The 27,974-nt window shown below is 36.3% G+C and overlaps 1 protein-coding gene across 5 annotated transcripts in view; it reads right to left on the minus strand.

Moving 5' to 3' along the window:
* The window catches only part of LOC109437798 (uncharacterized), an 802,202-nt gene that overhangs the window by 107,596 nt on the left and 666,632 nt on the right, over positions 1-27,974 (minus strand). The gene's annotated exons all lie outside the window — the stretch shown is intronic.

The raw sequence follows: 27,974 nt of genomic DNA on the forward strand, positions 1-27,974 counted from the left end.
TTAGCTTTATCAATGCTAGAAAAGTCTTGTTGTTTCTCATTTCTTGGTGAATTAGAGTGACAGCAAATGAGTACACTATGTTTGTTAGGGTAAACTTTTTAGTAGTATAGTAGCAGTAGAAATAGGAATAGGAAGAGTAATAGGAACAGTAATAAAAAGGAATTTTGGCAGACACTATTGGGAGATTACCAAAAGCTATGACCAACCTTTTGCCTTTTGCTACTGTTCACTCTATAGGTGAGAGAGCCAAGCATTTCCCTTCCCCACACTTCCCTGCAATGAGGGGTGGCCATATAATATATGTTGGGCCGATGCCATGTGAAGAAAGATATCTGGGGAGACTTAGAAAGCCCCTAGAGAAGCTTTTCTTCCTTGATATGACAATGAACGATGAGGTCCCTGTGAGACTTTCACCTTTTTAGTGCCTTAAATACTAATATCCTGGCTAGAAGTAAAGTGGCTCTATTGTGAGCATGAAGGAAAAGTCAAGAAAATGACAGTGGAGTCAAACCTAACCTCGGCAAGCCTGAAGAGCAATGTCTGTTACCACACATCTCTGCAGCCCATGTGATGTGAGAAAAGCAAAGCTTGATTTGTTTAATCTGGTGGCCATTCTTAGGCTGAGCTTTCTCCTCTGTGATATGGGGGATAAAGGTATATACTTTGCAGAGGTTAGTTAATGTGGAGATTTTTCTTTTTCAGTCTGTGAGTCACGTTGTACACTATAAAAAAAAATTCTACACAAGTGAAAGAAGGCATTCACTTGGAGGAGCGTAGTAGGTTGGATTATTCATATTTTTTCATCTGTATTTATAAGTGTCAATGATGTGTCTAATAGTCACTGAGTAATCCTCTGGCTTGTGACAGTGCCCAAAGGACCCAGACCTTACGGAGTTTACAATTTATTAAGTGACTCCTTTGTAAAGTCATCTAATTCCTGATAAATGACAATGAAATGAAGAATTATAAAACTGTTAATTGCTAAATTATGAGATACTGAGTGCTAGTTCTACACAAATTTAAATAATAATCTTTAAGATATATTAAGTGTTCCAAGTATTATTCTAAATATTTTATATGAACTAAGTAATTAAATCCTAGGATAATCCTGTGAATAAATATATTACCTTCCACATTTTCACTTATGGCAAAATTGAGGTGCAATGGGTTTACATGTATTGATCCAATTCCTGATAAACTAACATCTTAGATGGTAAGTGGCAGAGCTAGGAATGAATCCCAGCACCCTGGCTTTCTTCCACTGCTCTCCTGACAAGAGCAAAATGTCAGGTCACTTATTTGTACCCCTTGCTATGTTGTTTACCTAGCTCTGTGACCTTGGGCACCAGCATTTATAACGTGTTTCCTCATCTTTATAATGAGGATCATAACTACCTGATTAGGTTGTTTTAAAGATTAAATCAATAAGGTACGCAAAGCAAGCTGGTGAAGTGACTGGCACATAGCAGCGCATTATAAGTGGTTTCTATTATTGGACTGGTAGATGGATTGGAAACCTCAGCACCCTTTCTATTAAGGGGCCAGGAGGGGGCCATCCCACCCGAATGAGCTGTAGATCTGGAATGTAAGTCTGGCATCAAAGATGTCAAATGTTTTTGGAAAAATTATTTCTAGGTTATTGTTGCAAAATGGGCAAGATAAAAGTCCCAATAACTCTTATAAGACGACTTTTTTGGGGAAAAATCTAATACTTATCTTGGTGTGAGTGATTATTGGGAAAATTAGTGGGGAAATTAGTCACAACTCATATAGGTAGAAGAATTGAATAGAATGGGAGTCATAAATCCTTTACTTTACAATTGTTTACTGAGTACACACCACGTGCCACATTTATTCTAGATGCTGCCATCCCCAGCCCCCACCCCCACTGCATAGTTGACTAAGGTGCTAGTTTATTAGGGTGCTCCCTTTCAGACTAGAGCTCTGCCACACAGAAGTGCCTCATTGTTCTCCTAAAGCAGAGAGTAGGGGTGTGTGTGTATGTGGGGGGTGAATTTTATTAATTTACTCTTTTGGATGAAACAACTACTTGTTCCCTAAAACCCTGAGAGAGAGAGAGAGAGAGAGAGAGAGAGAGAGAGAGAGAGAGAGAGAGAGACAGAGAGACAGAGAGACAGAGAGAGAGAGAGACAGAGACAGAGAGACAGAGACAGAGAGAGACAGAGAGAAGATGGATAGACTTGGTATAAAGGAATGAGTTTCTGAGCAGACACCTGATATGTTTCTCAAGCACAGGTAGAGATGGGTCATGATACTAGGTGATTCAGAACATCTATCGGGAATGAGATGGAGAGTATGTTCTCTGGGACAGATCCCAAGAATGACAAGGACAGCTACTATAGGGAATTTGAGAGCATTTGAATAAATTACCTGCCTCATAATATAACTATGGGCTATCAATCAAGAGAGTGAGGTCTAAGGATGGCCTTATGCTATCCCATCAGGAAATGACAAAGTTCCTTGACCTTGGCAAGACATTCCCCTGCTAAAGTATAGCCCGGAACCAACCCTTGTCCACAGATGGACAGAAAAACAAGTGGCTGGAACCATTTTTATTCAATCAGTTCATATCTTTCCTGCTTTCCTAGGGCTAATGGGAAGGGGCAGCCTTAGAGCTTCCTTCTCTTAATCTACACATAGGAGGTGCTTCAATTATTTATGTAACAATCAACTCTGAATGGAGAGCAACTCCACTTAATAAAATGCACAGGGACTAAAATGGGCCTTATGGCAACAAGTCATGTGTCAGTTTAATAGAGGCCAGCTTTAGGTTCTCCACCTCCAAGAAGAATAAAATTGCAATATAATTAATTGGGACCTCTTTTCCTCAGAGGCATTCCTCCTTTCTGTGTGAGCCCATACTTGTCTCCTGGTCTGGTCCCTGACTTTGGGGACAAATTCATGGGCTGTTTCTTCTGTCAACACTAACGTTCTCTTCCCTTTTTGTTCTTGCAGCCCAGTCACACTCCTTGATTCAGGTTGCTCATTGAACCATTTGTGGGGGGGCACTGCTCTAGCCTGTTTAGATTTTTTTATCCTGAATCTGTCAACAAATGTATAGCCAGACCTTCATCTTGGTGTCAGCCACAAAAAAAAAAAAAAAAAAAAAAAAAAAAAATGCATTTCATTTTTCAGTAACACGGAAGCCTTTAATAGAAATGTTATGGTGACAAGTCCAAGAACTCAGCCTGTGTATTGGCACAAAAGATGACATTCACAATTGGAATCAATGTATTAGTCAAACCATTATGGCTAGTCAGCAAAGAATGAGCCAATGTAACCATCAAATCATTTTCTACACACTTCTTTGTCTTTTCCCCACAGAATATTACCAGAGATTTTGACAAATCCAGATTTAGAAAAATTTGTTCCTCCAATGTACGTATTCAAGCAGCAGTGCAACATTCATTTATTAAGCACCTACGATGCATCAGACCCTTTCTTACAAAACAAGATTAACACCTAGTGGAATAGTAAAGCTATCAAAAATTAAAATATCTCTTATCTGTCATCACTTATTTTCAGTGAACCTGTGAAGGCTTCAAGGCTCACAGATTTATTTTTTTTTTATTGTTCACAAGATGGAAATTTAAAACTTCTGAAACTTCTAGAAAATTGATATGAAAATTACTAAATGTAGTTTCCAGAATGCACATTTCCTATTTTGGGGCTTTCAGAATATTTGCCTCTTTCTTATTTTCTTGTACTATTCCCATTTTTCACAAAATTCTCCAAAGAATACTGAGAGTTCCATAAGTATTTTTTATGCATGTTTTCTCTATGTTGCCACAATAGTCACTCAAAAGTAAAGAACTGAGAACCTTGATGCATTGGCACATGCTGTCCTAGTAACACTACAAAAATACTGCTATATAGTTCCTTACTCCTAAAAATCCATCAGATAGCCTTCCTACCACTCATTGTATCAGTCTCAGATTTCACTGGCTGACACAAAACCTTCCAGAATTAGTTTCTTCTTACTTATCTAAAATATCACTACTATTTCTAAATTATCATTTCACATTTAATTCAGGTAGCTCACACTTTATGTTTTTATTTCTATGCCTCTTCCCATGCTATTTTCCCACAATGAAATGTACCCAAATGCCCTTTCCACTCTATTTAAATAATAAAACTTCCTTTAAGTTATTTTTCCTTCATGAAGTCATCACCTGCTATTACCATCTAAGACTGATTTATCCCTTCCAATACCAGTTAGTCACTCGCTATGTGGTTCCACTATATTCTAATTGTTTCATCTATGTCTGTTTATTTCATCAGTTACATGGGAAATGACTCAAAAGCTCTTATTTTTGCCCCCTTGTGCCTGAGAGGTGTTGAGTATATGTTCTCTTTGGTACAATAGCTTAATTGATGTACAATCAATTAAGCCATGAGGTATAAAGAAATATAAGCCATGAGATATAAAGAAAATTTGAAAAATACAGCTTATCAGGATTCCTGAATGTTTTCTAGATAATCTCATGGAGGTCACACCTTGAGATGTTTGACTGCAATTGTCAATTTTCACCAGTATTTTACCTCACATTTGACAGGATCATTTTCATAACCCATGGTATCCCTTTTCTGTCCTGGAATATGAAAACACCCTTTGGGACATCTAATGAACCCTTTAAAACTAAAAGTCATATTCAAGCGAGAGGATAAGTTCTATAAGCCCCATAATTGTCTCAAAAATCAATGCATTCTTGTAGTTTTTGAAAAGCAATAGGCAAAGATAATAGAAATATTTCTCATTGGGTATTCAAGATCACTGAGTTCACTATAAAACAACACCAACAAAAAAGCACATATATATGTAGTCTGGCATCGTATGGTTGCTCAATAAGCTATTAATATAGAAAAGAAATTGAGCCTCCATGAACCATGTAGATTTGTGTCTGACAGCTAAAAAATATATAGTTAAAATAATTCTAAGTTATTCAAAATCTCTGACCATGGAGGGCTTGAGGTGACCTTGAATGAAAGCTCCAGGCTTTTGCTGCCTGCACAAAGCTGTGTCATAGGTGGTGATATGAGGTGACAGGAAAAAGAAAACTTCATGGTGCCAGTAGTTAAAAAAAAATCACTGAGTATCTTTAGAGATGGAATAATTTGAAGTTAGATATTACAAACCCTTAAAAGGTAGAAAAGTTCAGTGATAGCAATGACTGAAGCAGAAACTCCTGGAGAGCATCTTAACCTTAAGTGCTTTTTCAATCTAGTCAGCTTCTTTGCTGAACTTCTCCTATAGTCTTGAGTGAGACCCCTGGGAATTTACATGTCACGTCTTAGATATAAATGGAGACATTTGTTTTTCTTAGTCTATTGATGGACAATGAATTGATGTCAAATATTAGATCCAATCTCTTGATTTCCCCCATGAATCATTCTGGTTTTGGTTTGTTTCTTTGCTTGATTGGTTGGTTGGTTGGTTGGTTGGTTGGTTGGTTGGTTGGTTATTCAAGGACAAGATTAAGTTGACTTTTTATGATGAACTTGACCTTATTTCAAATCTTATTGAAAATTTTCTGTCAGTTTAACATGGTCAATCCTTTCTTCCCCTCTTATGTTTTAGACAACATTATGTCAAAAATGTGTTTAATCTTCTACCAATGGAAATGACGTTATATTCTTCACATTGTAGACTCAAAATGGGAGGAGTGCTCCAATAACAAAAGCTAGTAAACCGACCATTCATTTACATGGTAAATGAGATTTCCTAATGCATTAGCATTAAAAAGAAAAAAAAAAAAAAGAATTTGGCCAGATATCTTAATATGGAAATGTACACTCTTATGTGGAAACTAGAGGTAAGTAGAGGTAAGTAAGTATAGGCAGGATGTCACGAAAGCCACCCACTCCTAAAAACACAGGTTACACTTCAGGTATATATATATATATATGGGTATGTCTGTTAATGAGTGTGTGTGTGTGTGTGTGTGTGTGTGTGTGTGTGTGTATGTGGTCTGAGATGAGAATAGGGTCAAGAATGTAGGAAATAAACTAATATATATCAGTGATCCATTAAGTGTCAATTATCACAGTTAAATACTCAATCTCAGTGTTCATAGCTACACCATCTATCTCTCAAATGATTATGTCTTACTGTGTTTCCCCAAAAATATGACCTAGCCGGACAATCAGCTCTAATGCATCTTTTAGAGCAAAAATTAATATAAGACCTGGTATTATATTATATTATATTATATTATATTATATTATATTATATTATATGATAAGACCAGGTCTTATATTATAGTGAAATAAGATCAGGTCTTATATTAATTTTTGCTCCAAAAGACACATTAGAGCTAATTGTCCAGCTAGGTCTTATTTTCGGGGAAACAAGGTAGTTAATCCAGTCTAATTTAACACTGGTCCAAAAGATTTTGTCTATATGTCAAACTGTTCCAAGTTTTCTTTCCTTTCTTTACTCCAAGAATAAGTATTTTTGTATCATAGCAAACTCAAAACCAGTGTATGTATTACCTATCTTCCACAGTACACATGAGGAAACTAAAGCTCAGAGAGGTTGGTGAAAATAACTAATAAGTAGTGGAGTCAATGATTCGACTTAATTTCTGTCAGACTATAAATCACTCCTTCTAGTACATCATGGTGACCCAAAAGGGAAATATTCAGGAAAGACAAAAAAGGAAGTAGAAAGAAAACAAAAAATGGAAGGGAAAAAAAAACACCTCTCAAACATGACTCTCTATGGAGGGAGCAAAAATAAGGCAGGGAGAGGGTTCAAATAGACAGGACAATTGGATAAGGAAATTTGTCTTAAAGTCTCGAGTAATGCTTATTTCTTATTTCTATTATATATATGCAGAGTAAAATTGAACGTGTTTTTACTTAAACATAATTTATGCAATAACTATTTTTAATAGAAGTCTAAAGATAACTATTTTTTCTTAAAAGAGTAGTCTTGGATATGTTTTAATGAATCAATTACTTTGCCATGATAGGCATAGTCTATATTCATACAAGTAGGTCTGGTTTGCCTCCACAGAGTTTATTAAAAATCACATTAGACTAGGTAACTGCTACATTTTTGTATCTTCAGGCTGAGTTTGACTGGTGTTTCCATTTTTCAACTATTTCTTTTAGTATCAGGAATGCACTCCAATAGCCTTGAGATACGTTACCTGCTTTTTGCCTATCTAGAACCCGTAAGATGAACTTTCAAGTCCATAAGGACTTTCGATGGTATTTCTGGGATTTTGTTACTATCCAGGTATTGCCATGGAAAGTAATTTTAAACACAGTCCACAAACCTCCATGAAAGCTATCATGTTTGAAATATAAAGCTCCAAAAATTCGTCTCTAAAATGTATTGGACCTACCTAGAATCCAGAAATACTCCCTGCGGTTGATGTTAGAGCCCACACTCAAGAAATGTCTAAGCTCTTTGTTAGTATGGGGGGAAAAAACTCAGGAGTTCTCCTCCCTGGATTTAATGCCCCAGATTTAAAATGTAAGTATTAGAAGCCAGAGTCCTCGAACATCTCCCTTCATTTCTTGACATCTTTATGACAATGTATGGTGCAGTACCTCACTTTGCTGCAATTACTGAACAGACAGCACTGTAGGCAATGTAAGTTGCTCTTAAGTGCAGCAATCCATTCTGAAGAGATGTACAAACATAAACTCTCAATTGTGGCAGGCTTCTATGAAACCTGAACATTATCTGTGAATTTTCTTTCTCTCCTTGTTAATCATTCTGTTAGCTCACCTCTAGAACCCAGTGGCCTAATTTACTAATTAATAACTATTATTACTTAGTGGAATTGAAAAACTGAAATTACTGCCTGCCTTAAACATAATAAAAATTGACAATCCATTCAGAGGATTTTGAGGGGCGGCTTCATTCATTGCACAGTTCTGGCAGCTGGGTAGATGTCATTGTCTGCTTGCTACATGGCCTTCATTTCCAGATGGGATGGAAGGGAGGTGGGGCATTATCTCTGACACATTCAGACTAGAAGGAAAACAGTATATATTGCACTATACAGTTGACACTTGAACAACATGGGCTTGAACTATATTGGCCCACTTACACGTGGATTTTTTTCAATAAATACTGTAAATATATTTGCTCTTTTTTTATAATTTTCTTAATAAAATTTTCTTTTCTCTAGCTTACTTATTGTAAGAAAGCAGTATATAATAGATATAACACACAATATATGTGTTAGTCAGCCATGTATGTATCACTAAGGCTTTCTTCCAGTCAACAGTAGGCTACTAGAAGTTTTGGGGGAGTCAAAAATTTTATGTGGATTTTCAACTGTGAGGGGGGGTTGTTGCCCCAAACCCCCATGTTGTTCAAGGGTCAACTGTATACTTGTAAGATCTTAATAGACAATATTTTTCCAATGAATAATTACAGAAACATCTATCTTCTTTAATTTAGAAATGTCTATCTTCTTTACTTCATTTGTACTTGGTCCTCCTAACCCCACTTCTCTTCACACCTTAGCAAATGACTTCTAATCTCAAATGACTTCTTTCTTTGGTCCATTCTCTTCCTTAAAGAGAAATAGATGATGTTAGTTCATTGTCTCTAATACAAATAAATCAGCTAGTGACCAGATAAAATCCAGGGGAAATTAAGCAGAAATTATTACCATCAGCATTTTTCCTTTTTGTAGTTGTCCTCACTGTTGGCTAAACTTGTTTAAAGCAATAAGGTCGTCCTTCAAACTTGACCTTGTTTTTCCTACTACCATTTCTAGTAGAGATGCCAATATTACTTCTCATTACAATATCTTTGCATATTAATGGATATTTGTTTGTTTAATCTGAAGTCTAGTGTCTACATATGTCAGGGACCAGTGGCGATGCTGAGATTACAGACATACAGAAGTCCTATTCCTACTCTCAAGATGCCCATTATCTGGCAAGGGAACCAAGGTATGAATCCACATGAGAAGCACTTGGAAAATATACTTTCAAGTGATACAATAGACTCCTGAAGAACACAACACTCTTAAGAATGAAGGTCAAGTCTGAAAAAGCTACAAAGAGAAAAGATCATTGCCCCTCAAACCATATAATCTGCTACAGATACTGTAAAACCATTCATGAACGCAGCTCCCCACATGGACGTGGATGACTACCCAGTCAGCTTAACAGATAACTGGCAAAAACGTCAGCTAGTCCTCAAGGTTGTCCTAATTATCCCTTTTATACAATGGGCTAACGTATCAGGTCTTCATGGCTAAGAGTTTGTTGGGAGTTTTTCTTCTGACTTCGTTAAAGATATTATCATGTCCCTAAAACTGAATTTCACTCAAATAATCAATCAATCATCTGATAAGGGCCCATAATTTCTCAGCACACTGGGAGTCCATCCATGAGGGGTACTGCTCTTTAGTCTAACTCTTGACCAGAAGTACTGGACAATACCCATTAAAAGAACAAGTCCATTCAAAGAAGCCCTTCAAACTTGACCCAATAAAGTTTTGCTCCATATTGAGTCAAGAAAAACGCAAACTCCCATGAATAATTTATAAGTTGTTTATCTATTTTATTGCAATTTGTATACTTTTCCTTTTGTTTCTAATTAAATAACACAAAACAAAGCAAGAAGGATATTAAGCAAACAAATGCTCAACCTGATGTTTTCTGTCACAGAACTAGAAGTTAACCAGTAGTTAAGTCAAGCCTAAGAAACCGTTTCTTTCCTTAAAAATCACTAATGTGACAATTACTGATACCACTAAATTCTAGCCACTCTTTAGTTCCAAATGCTAACACCAGATAATATGAACTATGAAATCAAAGGCAAATTAAATTCTACATCACACTCACATAGAAACCAAATACTATTCCAGCTCTAAGTAGAATTTCTGTATATATTTTTGGGTTGTAAAATTAAAAGAAGGTAACAGAATGGGTATCACAAGCAACAGAGATCTCTTCCTCCTCACAAAGAAGTTTTCCCGTTCTCAAAATGTCAAATTAAAGAAATTATTGACAACTAGTCGGTGGGCTTGATACCCCAAGTACAGAATTTTAAAACAAGGATGATTGTATAAATCAGGAATTGGCAAACTATGATCCATAGGACCTAATCTTGTCCACAGACTATTTTTGTAAATAGTTTTATTGGCGCCCAGGCACACCCATTTACATATTATTTAATGGCCAAATTGCCAAGTGTGGTACTTGAGACAGAGACAGTATAATGTGAAAAGCCTAAAATATTTACTATATGACCCTTTATGGAAAAATTCTCCTGACCCCTTGTAGATCAACAATTCTATATTTGCAATACCCAAATCTAAAGTTTTTTCAAACATATTTGGCAACAAAACCTGAATTGATCTGAAATCCTTTTGTAGCAATGGCACAATCTTATATGAATTGATATGAGATTACTTATAACTGTCATTTATCCCACTAGGAATATTTATATGATTCACTGCAGAAATATTGATATTTCTTATTACAGAAAGCTGTCCCAGATTCTCACGGAGGTGTTATAATATTTAGTATACATCTCTCTAAACTCCAAAATATTCTGAGTCCTGAAAAATATATGGCCCCAAGAATTTTGGATTACATTAAGTACATTGAAGATGCCAAAATTCTGGTGTAAAAGAAGATACTATAAGGTTTTATTATTGAACATTATGCAGGGTATCAGTCTGTTAAATGAGAATGAGAAGGCCAAGAGTGGTAAGTGCCACTCAGCACTATAAGAGTTTTCAAATGGAGACACACAGGTGATTTGAATGGTGTGCACTGATTTGCACTGATGCTTATAGACATTCAAATTAAGCAAGGATAAACAATAACATCATTGATATTTTTAAAAAAGCTAAATGCTAAAAGAAATTTAAAATGCTTTGTCTGCCATTATATAAGAAAAGTAGTATTCTTACTTTCAAGAATCCTGCAATGTTTACTTCTAGTTCTTTAAAAGCCTCCCACCTCTAGGGTTAATAATTTTACAATATGAGGAGACAAAGTTTCCACCTAAGGTACTCAAGGATCTCCGGGAAACAACACATTAAAAAGTCTTGTGTTGTAAAACTAAAATTCAGTCACTTTGTAAGTGCTAATCTAAGGTTCGTCTAGAGAGTGTTGCTTTCAAGCAATCAAAGAGTTATCGTTGGTGCCTGTGTTTGTGTGCGCCTTACCACTTCTAAGACAAAAAGCTTAGCCGGCAGCACAGTGATAGTGCTTTATGGCAGGTAAAAGAAGTGGACATAAAAACATAATACGTCTGAATGGGTGCACAAAGTAAGTAGCAGCCTGAGTCATCAGAAAACAAAGGAGGCGCGATTTTGACACAGAATATTTTGATTCCAGGAAGAGTATTTCATAGCACCCACAGCACGTTCAGAAGGCCCTGAGGCAAACATTGGGGTTGAAGAGACTCAGAAGCATAGCCTCCTTTTTAATTCACCATAAAGTAAAAGAGTAGAAAAAAATCAAGTTGAAGTCAAGAGTTTCTTCATTGAATGGCCAAAATAAGTAGGATAAAATCAGGGTTACATTCATATTGCCAGTATGCATAGCTCTCTATATGTCTGATTATGATTAGAATAAAGGGGAATTGGGGTTGCTTCAGCATCTTATTGACTTTGGCGAGTGGATCAACCATGCAGTAATTTGGCACTACCAGCAGACATCACACCATTCCACATGGCTTTTAACTTGGTATTGTATTCACAGTCTTTCCAAAGAATGTCTCCCTTTCCTTTTAGATCTCAAAATAATTAATGAGAAATGCAGACACATTCTTAAAAATAAGAATGTTCAACCTCTCACAGTACCACAAAGCCAAACTGATAAGTTATATGGAATTGACACAGGCTCCAAATCTGGGGTCTAATTTATTTGCCCAATTATCAAAGAAGTTGCATGCCACACAGAATGAATAAGCAGACTAATTTGATGAACTGTCTGGGTATAGCATATTTTGAAATCTAAGAAGAGGCCTTCATGCCAATGAAATTGCATTGATGTCATGTGGAGTCAACCATTGGCAGGATTTTTCCCTCAGCTAGCACTCACGTATAAAATATTTCTTAATGGCATTGTCTTACAAGGTGTGTGTGTGTGTGTGTGTGTGTGTGTGTGTACACATATACTGTGTTTCCCCGAAAATAAGACCTGGCTGGACCAGCAGCTCTAATGCGTCTTTTGGTGCAAAAATTAATATAAGACCCAGTCTTATTTTACTATAAGACAGGGTATAATTAATATAATATAATATAATATAATATAATATAATGTAATGTAATGTAATGTAATGTAATGTAATGTAATATAATATAATATATACCGGGTCTTATATAATATAGTATAATATAATATAGTATAATATAATACCAGGTCTTATATTAATTTTTGCTCAAAAAGACACATTAGAGCTGATGGTTCCACTAGGTCTTATTTTCGGGGAAACAGGGTATATGGCAAAAAAAAAAAAAAACTACTTATCAATATTAGGGTTCAGGATGATCTGCTATAGAAATAGTCAAACCTTTTCAGTAAAGGGCCACTTGATAAATATTCTAGGTTTTGTAGATGCTACTTCCATAGCAACTACGCCACTTTCATTGTAGCAGAAAAGCAGCCTTAGGCAATATGTAAATAAATGGCTGTGACCTTAATTCGCTGACTCCTGATCTAGTACACAGCTCTGTTGAGTATGGAATTGAGGCCAGATCTGGAACCGAGTTCAGTTTTCTTGAACCAAGTCCTCAGCTATCTACACCTCCAGAGAATTAGTAATTCCGAAAGTTCAGGGTTGGTACAATTACGGTACTGGTATATAATCTAAATATCATAATCTAAACAGAAAGGATTAAAAGGTCATAATTCTGCCTGTTGTTTTTCCGATCATTTCCTATATGGTTCCTTTGGAATGTTACTTAATTTCCCTGTACTTCTAATCTTAGACTTGTGATGTCACCACCTGGTGTTAACTTCCAGAATAAAAAGTCAGAAAGACACACTGAGCACCTTGGAAATTAAAGTTGAGCAGTTTTAACAGAGGAATATTAAATCGTCTTAAACATAGATTTGGAAAGACTGTAAAGTCACAACCATCTTCACAACTTAAAATGAACGTATTAACATGTTTAGATGTACAAAACTAATTTAGATAGCTAGCTAGATGATAGATAACCAGTATAGGTGTGCGAATACAAACATATACGTATTTTCTAGCTCTCTGCTGAAAGGGCTTAGAATCAATTACACCTCGGTAACTGCAAGCACACCTAGAGCCCAGATCCTGTTGTTTAAAGGCCATTCTTCAGTAAAGGAAATCATGACTTGTTGAAGGAATAGATATTCTGGGACTGAAACTGCAAGAGCACAAGATGATTTTGGGGCAGCTGTCATGCTTGAAATTAAGATAATAGTCAAGGAATACTAGGGACTTGTCAAAAGGACATAGGAAACAACTGAAGTGGCTGTCACAGGCCAAAAGTGGGGTCAATTTCAACAACAAATAAATAATGACAGGAAGAGATTATTACCCATAGAATAAAATCTATGAGTAGATACTGATATAAGTAAATGAATAAATAAATGGGGGAGGGGAGAAAAATATCTTTTAAATAATAGAACTGCAATTCATAGATAAAGAAGGAATTACAGAATTTATTATCACCAAAATAATTATTTTAGGCAAGAATCATCACTTAGTAGGTAAAATTGTGATGAGAAACAGAATATCCATATTGTCTCGAAGTATCTCCCTACAAGACATTATGAATTTTGGAAACGGAAAATAGTAATTTTACAATGGAGAAACCTGGCAGGAAAATATCTTAATAAATGATCAAAAATAGCATCACTAGGAAGGGGACAAATCAATATCATGTGCCTCCTAAAATGATGCACTGAGAAAGACACAGTATCACTTTATGAAATTCCTGCCAAAAATGCATGACCTGAACCTAATTATGAAGAAACACTGGCAAACTCAAATTCAGGAACATTTTAGAAAATATCAGGCCTGTAGTCATCAAAAGTGTCAGGGTCATAAAAATTTTAAAAAGACTGAAGATATGTTTAAAATTAAAGGAAACTCAAGAGATGTGGCAACTAAATAAAACACTGGACCCTGGACTATAAGAAAACTGTTTTTGTTTTTTTCTTTATAAAGGCCAATAGTGGGGCAGTTGAAAAAATTCTATTAGTTCTGAGGATTAGATAACAGTATTGTATTAATGACTATTTCTTAATTTTGATAAATTGTAATGTGATGTATAGAAAAAATGATAAAACAAAAGTACTGAAATGTTAACACAAGGGAATCTGTGTGAAAAATACATGGAAATTTTTGCAGCTTTCCTGTAAGTCTGAAATTCTTTCAGAAATGAAAAAAAATTTAAAAAAATGATATGGCTCTGGAGTCAGAGTACCCATGTTTGACTTAAGGATATTAAATGATTACCTTGTGCAGTGTAATGGGATGAGTTGTGTCCCCTAACAATTCATATGTTGAAGTCTTAACCTCCAGTACCCCAGAATATGATTGTATTTGGAGAAAGGATCATTAAAGAGGAATTATATTAAAATGAGGTTATTAGTGTGGGCTCTAATCCAATACAATGGGTGTCCTTATAGAAGGAGGAAATTTGGACACAGATGGGTGCAGAGATAAGACCATGTGAAGATACAGGGAGAAGAGGAGTACCTATACGAGGCTGGACAGTAAACTTTGCGAACTCATCCTAGAAAAAGTGCTACATACCTAATTGCTGAACATCACTACGATCACCTTTGAAGTACGCCCCTTGGGAATCTACTGTGTTTCCCCGAAAATAAGACCTAGCTGGACAATCAGCTCTAATGTGTCTTTTGGAGCAAAAATTAATATAAGACCTGGTCTTATTTTACTGTAATATAAGATCGGGTATAATATAATATAATATAATGTAATATAATATAATACAATACAGTATAGTATAAAATATAATATAAAAGACTGGGTCTTGTATTAATTTTTGCTCCAAAAGACGCATTAGAGCTGATTGTCTGACTAGGTCTTATTTTCGGGGAAACACAGTATGCACCAAGGCCAGCACTTAGTCCACCCTTCAAAGCAATTTTGGAATCTTTTTCTGGAATGGCCATCAGAGTTGTCATCGTATTACCCTTGATGTCCTGAATGTCATCAAAATGTCTTCCTTTCAATATTTCGTTTATCTTTGGGTAAAGAAAGAAGTCATTGGGGGCCAGATCAGGTGAGTAGGGAGGGTGTTCCAATACAATTATTTGTTTACTGGCTAAAAACTCCCTCACAGACAGTGCCGTGTGAGCTGGTGCTTTGTCGTGATGCAAGAGCCATGAATTGTTGGCGAAAAGTTCAGGTCGTCTAACTTTTTCAAGCAGCTTTTTCAGCACTTCTGAATAGCAAACTTGGTAAACTGTTTGTCCAATTGGTACAAATTCATAATGAATAATCCCCCTAATATCAAAAAAGGTTAGTAACATTGTTGGAATAAGTTCGTGAACTTAACTGTAAGGCATGATAAGCAAGGAAAGAGTCCACAGAGGAAAACAACCCTCCAGGCACCTTGATCTTGGACTTCAACCCTCCAGAACTGTGAGAAAATAAATTTCTGTTGTTTAAGCCACCCAGTCTGTCGTATTTTGTTACAGCAGCCATAGTAAATTACTATAGGCTTACCTGTGTAAACCTTTCCATTTATGTTCCCTCGTTAGTAAAACAGAGGTTGTAATTACCTATTTCATGGAATTGTTATGAGGATTCAAGGAGATATACATGTATAGTGTTTAAAATAGCACCTAGCATGTAACTACTTAGAAATCAATAGATTATTATTATTATTATTTCTACCACTATTACATAGCTGTTCCTAACTAGATTATATTGAAGCAGAAATATTGTAGCATGGTATTACGAAGAAGAGAACACATAAAATATCATAACAAATGGATTTACTTTTTCTCTTTGGGCTAATTGCATTATGTATCTCCACAAGAGGGTAATGGTATGGTACTGAGAAATATTGGTCCTACCTATTTGCTGCTCTAACTGAAATAATGATCTACTATTCAATGAAAGTCATTGGAAAATCTTGTGTCAATTTCATTATTAGGTACAGGGTTATAATTTCTGAAGGGCAGAGTTTAGTCACATGAAAATAATAAGGCTCATTAAATATTTTTAAAACTTTTATGGGGATGTAATGTACAGCATGGTGACTATAGTCAATAATACTATATTGCAAATTTGGAAGTAGTTAAGAAAGTAAATCTTAAAAGTTCTCAACACAAGAAACATGTTTTTTGTAACTTTGTATGTTGACAAATGATAATTAGACTTACTGTGATCATTTTGCAATGTATGGAAATGCTGAATCATTATGTTGTACAACTGAAACTTATGTAATATTGTATATCAATTATACTTGAATAACATTTTTTTAAAAAGATTCAAGTCCATCACAAATGCTTACTATATACTAGACCCTGTACTAAATGCTTTGCATGTATTACCTTAGTTCTCAGACTAATTCTTTAAATTATATACTCTTTCATCATTCCATTTTACAGATATGGAAACCAAGGTTTAGTGAGATTAATTTGTTCAGTGTCAAAAAGCTAATAAATGACTAAGCTGGACCTGCTTTTCTTTTGTAATCCAAAACCCAAGAGATCGTCCACTATGCTCTATGACAGCATTATTACCACATTCAACATTTTGGCTCTAAAGATACATCTTTTGTTTTTAATGGAACTTAGAACTCTGAAGATATGACTTCTGAAAATTGAATTAAAATAAATTTTGTGTGAACCAAAAGACATGAAAGATTTTGTATGTCAAATAAACAAAATCAAAGGCAAACAACAAAGTAGAGAAGAAAGACTGCAAACAAGACAACCTGAACTTGGGAGAAATCTAACGCCATCAAAACAAAACAAGCAAAGTCTAGGGGAAGATGATTCCCCATAGAGGAAATTCAAATGGCTAACAAACATGGAAAATATTGTATTTGACTATTAAAAAAGAAACGTAAATTTAAACAAGTTGCTGGGCTTTTGTTTGGGTCTGTTTTGTTTTTTGTATTTCTCTTAAATTTACAAAAATGAAAAAATAAAAAAATTCAATGTTGAAAGCATGTGGTTAAACAGGCTTTCTCATACATTGTTGACTAGAGTTGATTTTGCTCAGTGTTTTGCAAAGGACTTTTCCAACAGAAGTTAAAATACCATAGAGATGTTTATTCTTAGCTCAATTACATCATTTCTAGGAATGTAGTCTATGGAAATGATCAGAAATGCTAATAACGATGAATGCAAAAAGACACTCACTTCAACATATTTTTAATAATAAAAAATAAACAAGAAACAGCTAAATTATCCATCACATTAATAAAGAAATGATAGGTAAATCCTTTTATATTTAACCTGAACACTATAAAATTGCCATTTTGAGAGGCCTAAAAATAAAAAGGTTAAGTATCAGCAATTTCATATGATTCAATCTAATACGCACAATGGATCCTTTCGCATTTGTTAAATATGTTTCTAAAAAAATTCCAATAATAAGAGGAAGGCTGTTATGTTAAAGGAGAAAATCAGTACATTAAATTGCTATCTAACATATTATCAACTATGTACAAAATTCATGGAAAAGATAGTGGAAGGCAATACAATGCTTGAGGCATCTGGGTGTTGGGATTATGGAAGATTTTTATTTCCTTAAATTTACTCTACTTTCATTAATCTATTGTAAATCCATATTTGTAATAAAAATAAGAAGAGATAAACAGATTTGCTGTCTTAATAAGTTATTTTTATTTAAATATTTTTAATCCATCCTTTTAGATGCATACAATATGTTTTGTGGGCAACTATATCATTAAAGAATAAGGCAAGTGATTTCCCAAAGCACTTCTTTTACAGATTTCTATTAATCAAAAGGCACATATGCTAACAATGAGGACTATCTCTATAACTAGCTCCATAAACTAAGGACCTGCTAATGTTTTGTTTTGATTCCATGTTAAAGAAATTGTTTACAGAAAAGTTGGCTGGAGTGGATTTATAAAACTTTTCTGTATGATCATTGACATCTGCATCCCTGTGTTTGTATATTTATACTCAGATTGGAGACGTTCACTAAGTAGATATGTTGGAACTCTTGCTTTATTCCATCTTTGACATACAATTATTGAGAATCTGCCATTTAAAAAAAAGAAAAAGAATTTAAGTGATTATATACTCATGTTAAGGATTTGCCAGAGAGGCTCACCTGGGTGTCATTTCTAATTTCTGTTGGTTTCATTTGGGATCGCTCATCATTCCATTAGGTTGGTGCAAAAGTAATTGTAGTTTAAGAGGTTAAAAATAATTGCAAACACCGCAATACTTTTTGCACTAACCTAATACATGCACAGGTTCATCCATCATGGGGTTCTTCCCTTTTTTTTTCAACCTGTCTAAGGAGTTTCTTTTCAGCAGGCTGCAGCACACAGAAGCACCGTAGTTTAATGGACGGCTGCCATTACACTAGTAACTTAGCATTAAACAATTTTTCAAATAAAGTTGTTCGAAAAATGTAAGAACAGTAAAATAGTTTTGCCCCCATTATTTCTCTAGATACCGTGAACTAATTCAAATAGGAGTGAGCTGTGCATTTGGGAGAAGTTATTCAAGTAACAAGTTAGATTGAACTCTCTCCATAAAGGTGTGTTCAGAGTTATATTATGAAGCTTCTTCATATAGTATGATACCCTTTGCAAGACAGTGCATATGAGATTTCTAATACCTATGTAGCAGAAGATAAAATTGTCTTGGGCAAACCATATCTCAGTTGCTTTGGGAAGAACCTGCATTCTGGATGCTCCACTTTACGATCTCATTCCAATTTTATTTTTTTAAATTTATTGGGGTGACAATTGTTAGTAAAATTACATAGATTTCAGGTGTACAATTCTGTATTACATCACCTATAAATCCCATTGTGTGTTCACCATCCAGAGTCAGTTCTCCTTCCATCACCATATATTTGATCCCCCTTACCCACAACTCCCACCCCCAACCCCCCTTATCCTCTGGTTCATTCCAAATCTTGATTCATTGATTATTTCCTCTCCACTGTGAATCTGAAAATCTCTAATGGCTCTTTGTTTAAACTAGAGGCTAAAACATACTCAAGTATCTCCTGCTTTCAAAACAAATATAAACCTCTTTTGATTTTAAGATTTTCTATAGCTACAAAGTTCTCTCTTTTCCTTTAGACTCAAATCTCTACAAAAAACGGTCATACTCTTATCTTTCATTCCCTGCTCAAACCACAGTCATTATTTCAGGTTGCCACAATTTTATTGAAGGTGCTATATTACCAAATCGACACCTTTTAGTATTTAGCATACTTACCTTCCTTCCTGAATTTTAATTTCATGAGGTTCAGCCTAAGTGATCCGTATCTTTATTTGCTGAAAGCCATGTGAAAGGGAATAAAAGGATTATGAATAAAAAAGAAAACTCTCTTTACTCTCTTTGTTTTTGTATGGTTTTCTTTCCCATTCTTCTTATTCTTCAGTTCTGCCAGAAGCTGAATCACACAAAAACTGCTCATTTCAATCTCTAGCCTTGTTTGCCATTTCTGTCTGAACAAGCCTACAGTGGTATATTTACTCTCTTTCCTGCTGCTGCTATGGTCTGATGAAAGGAAGGAAAGACAAAGTAGGGATGATGGGGAAACTGACCTTAAAATGGTTCCCGGCCACGTGGAACTGACCTAAAATAATGGCCCGAGTGGAGAGAGAGAGGTCCCCAGCCTAAGCCCCAGCCCACTTCTGCATAACCCCCTCCAAGCCACACCTTGAGCCAATCACCAGACGACACCTACCCCTTCCCCAACTCAAGGAAGTCCCCAACCCATAAAAACCTGCTCAAAACCTTGCTAGGGGCTCAGTCTTTTGGGAAGGATCCTGCTGAGCCCACCAGCGTAATAAAACTGTGTTCTCCCTGATCTCTGCGTGCCGCTTGAGTTTCTCAGTCCTTGCTGTTTTTCTGCAACAGGGATGCCTCATCCCAGGTGCGCTAACAACAGCAGGAAAATAGCTGTTGTGACTGGCTCCAGTGGTAATGATCAGTGTGGGGGTAGAGCCTGCCCTTGAGGAATAGCTAGACATTTATTTCCTCCAGAGAATATCCATTCATTCAAAAGATATGAATGCACACACTCTTAGAAACTGGTAATAAAGCAGTGAACAAAACATGCAATAATCCCTGTCCACAAGGAGTTTACATTCTGGAGGCAATTTCCTCGCCGTATCACAGGCCTCAGACTTGGAGGATCAGAAGAAACCTGAGTAGTAGGCACCCATGATAAGTTCATCTTCTAGAGCCAGATATAAATGAACTAACCCTAGATGAATAAAACCTGAAAGTTGATGCAATGGGAAATAACTCATTTCAAGGAAGAAAAGCAATTGTGCCAGCACGATTAACAGATTCTCTCTTGTATTCTGTAGTCAAGTTACTTAAAGGGTCAAACTTAAAGTTTGCCAACTTTATAAAAAAATAGATAAATAACAAAGTTTGCTAACATATTTATTTACAATAAAAATTATGCTAGAGCTTAGATTTCATTCATATAGCCAACTTATTTCCTCCTTAGAAAACCAAACCTAGCTATGGTGAGTAGAAACTCAAACCAAAGGAAGTTAATGAGGTAAACTTGAGGGTAGCAGCATCAGGCTTAGGTAGATGCATCCAACTCACAATGAAGATGCTCAGTAAGACTTGAATATTCAAAGCCTAAGAGCTCATATTCCCTCAACCGTAGCCAGAGCTTGGAAGACTACAGTCAACATTTCTCCTGCAAACTTCTGACTGAGCATATTAGCATTTCTGAAGAAAGAAGATCTCGGTCATATCACAGTCGTCTTATCAGCCTGAAAGCCATTAAGTCTCCTGGAGGTAACTTTGCTGAGCAGGGTTCTGATCCTTATGCAGTGATTCGAAGAATTAATGGTCAAAGCACAACCTTACTTGCCTCGTGTTCTCTATGCAAACAGTATAAACTTGGACAAGACTTAGACAACCTCTCTGAGAATCAGTTTTGCCATCTTCAAATGAGCAGATCGCATTATATGATCACAGAGTTTCCTCTAGTTTTAGGGCAGAGGCAAAAGGAGATTGGCACCACAGTTCCCCCAGAAGAGGAATTTGTCCAGGATAGACTGGAGCACCAGAGGGGAGGACGGTGGGGGTGAAGGGAGGGTTGTGGCCAGGAAAGGGGTGTGGAGAGCCTAGTCTAAAGAATGAAAAAGACAATACAGTCACAAATGGGAGATAATCAGGTGTGAGGAAAAGCCTGAAGATAATTACTTAGAATTAAGATAGTTTATGGTAGGGATAAACTGGACTCATTTATTTTACAAATTTCTTTTTTGTGTTTTTTTTTTTAAATTAGTGATTCTCCATCAGACCCAATATTCCCTTCCCAATACACATATTTTGCTATATGTTATAATATAATAACCAGAATCACTGTGGATGTCAAATAGCCATAAATGCAGGCTGAGCAGTACAAGTGGGTTAAATGGTAAATCCAACAAAACACCACAAGCAGGTCAGTCATATGACTTTTCAAAATGGTAGCAAGTTCCTGGCATGGCTTCCTACAAAATGAAGTATACTCTCTTTTGACTTACATGGCCATAACTAACATTCTGGAAAAAGTCAGTGTATGTTAAAATTGTGATAAATATGTAAATACTAAAGTGGAATTCCGCTCTAGGCTGGATTAGTTATAGACTTTTACTTACATTCAATTGTTGCAGGGAATGCTAAAGTTTTACAGGGCAGAGGCAAGTTCTTCACGTGCAAGAATATCTAGAATCCTTAGCCATGATCATTTGATAACCAATTACTCTCCCTAAGATTTCAAAATGAGTTGTAAAAGGCAAGACTACCCTCCATCCCTTGCCTCATCCCTTAACAGCACTGCTAAGAAAATATGCAGTGGGGGAGTGTGAATATTAAAAGGACCCTTGCAGGCCTGCATATCCCTGAACTCAAAATTTTATGATTTTCATTGTTCTTGGTGACAACATCCCTCCACTGATTTCTCAATCTCCAGTTATTCTCCTGCTATCTAAACTTCTGGGGAAAGGCATGCCACTTATTCACCAAGATCAGCTTAGGCTTCGTTTGAACCAGGCAAACCAAAAATTGCTGTTTGCTCTACTACGCTTCCCCTATCTTCGTGGGCCACTCTATTCCAAATAAGAGATCTCCCCAATGGGCCACTCCATGCTTCCAACTCAGTTATCCTTTAATCCATAGCTTTGGCTTCCAGTTTCCTTGAGTTGCCTGAATTCCTCCACAGGTAGGGATTTGGGGAAAAATTTTTAAAAAGGGAACTATGGATGGCAAAAAAGAATAAAGAATATTTATTTTACCATATTATCTGGTTTCTATGAGAGTCTGGCATGTGGGCTTATGTTTATTTTCACAGCTGTCCAGCTTTCAAGTGGCATGCTGTGTAAGGGTGCGTGTGTCTATGTGTGTATATGCGCCTATGTATGTGTTTGCTATGCAATATGTTTATGAGCTGTAAGGATGATTTACTCTTACGTCAAAGAATCAATCAATATGAGGCATATTTTTTGCATGTTTGCAAATTTTGTCAAGTAACTCAATATGGAGATTTAAAATGCAATGGAAGAAAGAAAAGATGATTATGGGTATTATCAAATCACCAGTCCCCACTATTCCTTCTGGAAGGATCCCTGTTCTGGCCTTATCTTATATAACCTGTACCAGGTACTATGATATTTTAATATATACAAGGAAGCCCAATGAGGTCTCAGCAATAGATAGATAGATAGATAGATAGATAGATAGATAGATAGATAGATAGATAGCTTATATAGAGAGAGATTATATATAATATATATATATAATCTGATATGTATTCATATATATATTTAATTTATTTATATATGCATGCATAGTATACATTATATGTGTATATCTCCAAACAACAGCATTATATTTTGAAAAAATGTTTAAAATACCAACTAATGATCTGAAGAGCAGGTGTTAATTTGGAATTTCTTGGGGTTTTAAGCAGAAACCAGGTGTTACAAGGAAGTGATAATTTGAATATTTGATACATCTTGGCATGTGTCTGCAAGAATCAGACCCAAGAGATAGATTTTGCCCAGTAGAGAGAATGCTAAAGCTCAACAATACAGCATTCATGAGTGGAAGTTATCACTTTAATATTGTCTAACAGTGTATAGACTTTCCTCTCAGGATGATAGTTCTTAGCATCTTGAAAAGTATAAAATCTTTTTAACCTTGAGGGCTGTTATGTGACATTTATCCGGTGACTAAGGAGGACCCTGCCCTTTGAGTTTTCAAAGATAACATGAGTCTTGCTTGCCACACCCACAAAGAGCTCAGTGCCCTGATATCCCCTACCTGCCCCTGGTCATCATTTACCTGGGATCATGGCTCTAAATCATGGTTTTGTACTCCTATATGGTCAGTGCCCTGAGGAACGTTCTATGTGTAGTAGATACATAATTAATATTTCTCACTGACTCATTGGCCATCCCCACATGAAAGGAAGCAAATAACCTCAACAAAATCACACCTTAGTGGCTGAAAATCTCTCTAGATTTAGAGCGTTAAATGCCCCTTTTTAGTGTAATTGCTAAAAATGAAACAAATAAAGCTGGCGAGATTCAAAAAAGCTACCATTTCTTATGGCTTTTTTGAAACCTTTTCAGAAGCTTTGCTATCATATAAACAGAACCTGATTCTAAAAATGCTTATTCATTCAAGACCATAAAAACACTCCACCCATAAGTTCAACGGCCATTATACTCTGGCCAATAAAACTGTGTTCTCTTAAGGGATTTTTTTCCCATCCTCTCTCCTGAGTTGTAGAATGATATTCCAGAAACCAGAATCCTTTGATTTTTAAAGTACGAAGAAATATTCTCTGAGGGAGAGATGCATGGCTTATTTCATCCCTAGATAATCATTCCCATTTCTCAAAGACTCATTGAGCAAACACTGTTGTCACTGTTTATACAACAAAACATTCTCTCCAAAGGGTTTTCAAATAAATAAATAAATCATAGGATTTCTACACACTCCTTGAGTCAACCTGCCAAGTTCTCAAATAGTTAAGTTGAGCAGTTTACTAAGAAAGGCTGACAAATTTGCTTCACTTCAAAATATCATTAACACCAATAACACATTTGCCCAAGCCTATTTCTAAGTTGTAAAAAAAGATTGCTACAGATTAAGACCCTTGATATAATGCTATAAGCTCCTAACAATGGTATCTTTTATAGTGAAGAGCAACTGCAGACACAAATTGCCCTCTTTCCTGTACCTTTTTCACAAAAATCAATATTAAAGTAGTATCTGCCTTAACTCTCCCATACACTATATGAGAAAAAACCACAGCCGTGCTTAGGACAGTTTAGGTCAATAAAGAATCAATACTGTGGTTGAATCTGTAGAAAGATAAAAGACTTAGAACTCTCTACACAGGGACCATTGTTTTCTCTCTATTCTGTAAGGTAGCAGAAGGGCATCACTTGTCTGTGCGTGGGTGGGGGGAGTAGTTTTTCTTCTCCTCTTTAAGGTTGATGTGCATTAAGTGTTGGTGAGAAGTAAAGGGGTCACAGTCCAGAAATGGGGGAAAAGGGCTTACAGACACTATTCCTTCTATTAGATGTTTTTGGTTTCTTTTTTGTCTGAGCAGTTTCTTCACAGGGGTAAAGGATGGTTAGGGCGAGATTGTTACACAAACCCACTCATGGTAAATATGAGGTCAGGTGAGACAGAGAAGACAGAAAATTTGGATTAAAATCTTGGCTACGTTGTGTGGTCTTGGAGAAGTAATTTTAGCTTTTTTAAGCCTCAGTTTCCTCATTTGCAATAAAATAAAAAGATAACAATATTAGCCAACTTGTAGAATTTGTAACATATCTACTGGGCTTACCAATGTCCAAGTACATGGGTGATACTTAGCTGTCTTGCAATTAGATGGGGCCACATGACTAGTTCTGGCCAATGATCTCTGAGAAGAAGTGACATGTTTCACTTCCAGCTTGGGGCAGGGAACAGCCCATGCCTTTCTTTCCCTGAGATGGCAACCTTGGAGGAAACCTCCTGTTAAGAGACGGAGCCACAAGTTCAAAGCCACCTGAGTCTCTGAGTCACCACACAGAGAGGATGGTTGTCCTAGAGAGTTACTCAGATCTGCAGATTTTTGTGAGAAACAAACACGTATTGTGTTATGCCACTAAAATTTTGAGGTTATCATTTTGTCATTCATACCATATCATAACCTAACTACTCTGACTGATTTGCCGATTGTTATGAGGAATAATTTAGAAAATGTATAAACACTTCTTGCCACAATCTGGGAACAAAATAGCACTCAATTAATGTTTTCATTAAGAAGCTTCATTCTAGGCAGGGGAAGCAGTTTGAACAAAGGGATGGAATGAAATAGCACAATGCGTTCAGGGGTTCTGTAAATAGAAGTCTTAGAAAAGAGCTAAATGTATTAGAAATGAAAAGCATATTTTAAAACCTCCAAGTGAAGATTCCTGAAAGTGTGTTGTGTAGATCATCAGTCCTATAAAATGCAGAAAGGTGTTATTTGACTTAAGAAATTTGGAAAATACTTCCTTCTTAATCTCCTACTTGAAGATTCTTAATGCACATTAAATTACTAAAGTCTCTGAGAAAAACTGAAAGAAAGAAATCTGATGAATTTTGTTTATTCCAGGACTTCTCAAGTTTATTTGACCACACTTTTTCGATGTGATAACAATTAACTTCCCACAGAAGACCATGTTACCGCTCTCAAAGCGCTTTTCAGATAAGTTTTTAGTACATTGTTCAGCGACACTTAGCACTAATATTCATTAAGGATTAGGCTTAGCTGTGCATAATGAGAAACCTGTATAACAGTGGCTTTAATAAAATAAATAATTGCCACACTTATAGATTTACCATATGAGGTGTTGTCATAAGCTTTACATGTATCTATCCACTTAATCCTTGTACCATCTTCTGTGAAGTAATAAGAGATTTGAAGGTGGAAATTCAGGGTTAATATGGTGACTTTAAGTCTCTGCAATTCTCTTGCTCTTTCCTTCTTGATCAACTGCAACAGACTGTGGCAGCTCTAAACATCAGGAATAAGGAAGAGATACATAAAGTATAAAAAGTATCTCTCTCAGGAGTTTGCTTTCCTTGTCCTTAAGTTTCTCCTTAAGACCCATCTTAAAACATCGATTTACAACTCTTGGTCAGAATTCTGTCACATGGTCACGTGTATGTACAAAGGAGTCTGAGGAATATAGATTTGAGTGTTTGTTTGTTGTTTTGTTTTACCTGAGCACACCCAGGTGGGTGTTTAAGGAAGGAGAATGGTTACTGGGCCGGCAACCAGTACTTTCAGCCAAGCTCCTAACGCATGATCAGAGTTTCATCTCTGCTTTTAGGCTGTGTCAATACAATGCCTCTCACTTATACAAGTATGAGTAGAAGTGCAGACATGATGGAAATTTGGAAATAATATGTCAAGAGCATATTTAAAATTAAAAAGAAAAAAGAATAATTGTCAAGATTGAACTCAAGAAAACTCAAACTATTCCTTCCTCATCTTGTTCAGAGCCATCCAACAGGGAAGGGGGTTGGGGGCAGTCGCCACCGGCTGAAGAATGATACAACTCTAGAGGTGATCTTCTCTGGGATCTTAGTTTCCTCAGCTTTAAAGTGGAGTGATAAAAGTCCCTCCATCCTTGGGTGTGTAGTGAGGACATGAAATAACTTAAACCAAGTAAAACTCTCAAAATAGAGCATGATCTATCAAGTGTTCAAAAAGGTTACCTATTTTAGCTCTCTCCACACTGGCTTTTAAGCACTTACAGACAAAGTGGCTGACCTACCATCATAGAATCTAGTTCAAGGATATGATTTGGTCTCCAGACACAGGAAATAGCATCCACTATTTCTGGGGGAAAAAAACCCTACTAAACCTAGACACATTACCTTGCTGAAGTAGTGCACCAGAACAGGCAGTGGAAGGAATTGGTTGGGAATTGGAAGTTGGGCATAGACTTTTCTCTCTTCGCCTATAAGTAGAGGGGACCCCTACACACCTCCACCCCCAAAGAACACCAATGACATGTATCTGTATCATGTGATCTAGACCTGGGGACTTTCTGGTCAGGATTTGTTTTTCTTTTTGCTTTCTTCCTTGGAGGTACATACCTGGAGTATCATGTACATCATAAAGTATATCACATGTCTTTCCTGTTTGATGTCCAAATCTTAAGATAGATCTTCTTTAGATATGTATTTATTTTCCCCTAAGATTAAGAGTTGCAAAAAATGTTCCTTGCAACTGTTCTCACTCTACCAACTGTAAACACTGAGGCATATCCTTCTCCAGTATGTTATTGCTTCAGCATGACTAATCAGAGAACATTGCAACACATTGTTTAGCTATCTAATTAGACAGAATTAGTGATTAATTCTCAACTGGGGGCTCATTGCTCACCTCACCACTCCCTTCTTTCGCCTTCTCTAATGTCTAGAGAAGTTGAGCTAATATACATCCGGGAGAAGAGAGCAGGTATTACATGTCTACATCCTTTTTTTGTCTTGTGGGCACTCAGCACTCAGCCTGGGGCAAGTGTCCCACCTTCTCAACTGCCACTGCCACTTCCCTAGGCACCTGGGGTCAGAGCCAAAGCAATGTTCCTGCTGCTAGAATTGCAGTGGGATAAACCTTGTCACAACACCAGTGAGCTGTGTTATGTGCAGAGGAACTACGTCATCCATACCGGGAAACTCTTGTCTAGGGCAAATATCAAGCAGGCAGGAAACTGGGTCAAAGATATAGCAGTTTTTTTCCTGGACACAGTAGGAATTAGGTT

Source organism: Rhinolophus sinicus, chromosome 2, assembly GCF_057876585.1.
Source record: "Rhinolophus sinicus isolate RSI-liver-muscle chromosome 2, RSI-T2T, whole genome shotgun sequence".
In the NCBI taxonomy this organism is placed as follows: domain Eukaryota; kingdom Metazoa; phylum Chordata; class Mammalia; order Chiroptera; family Rhinolophidae; genus Rhinolophus; species Rhinolophus sinicus.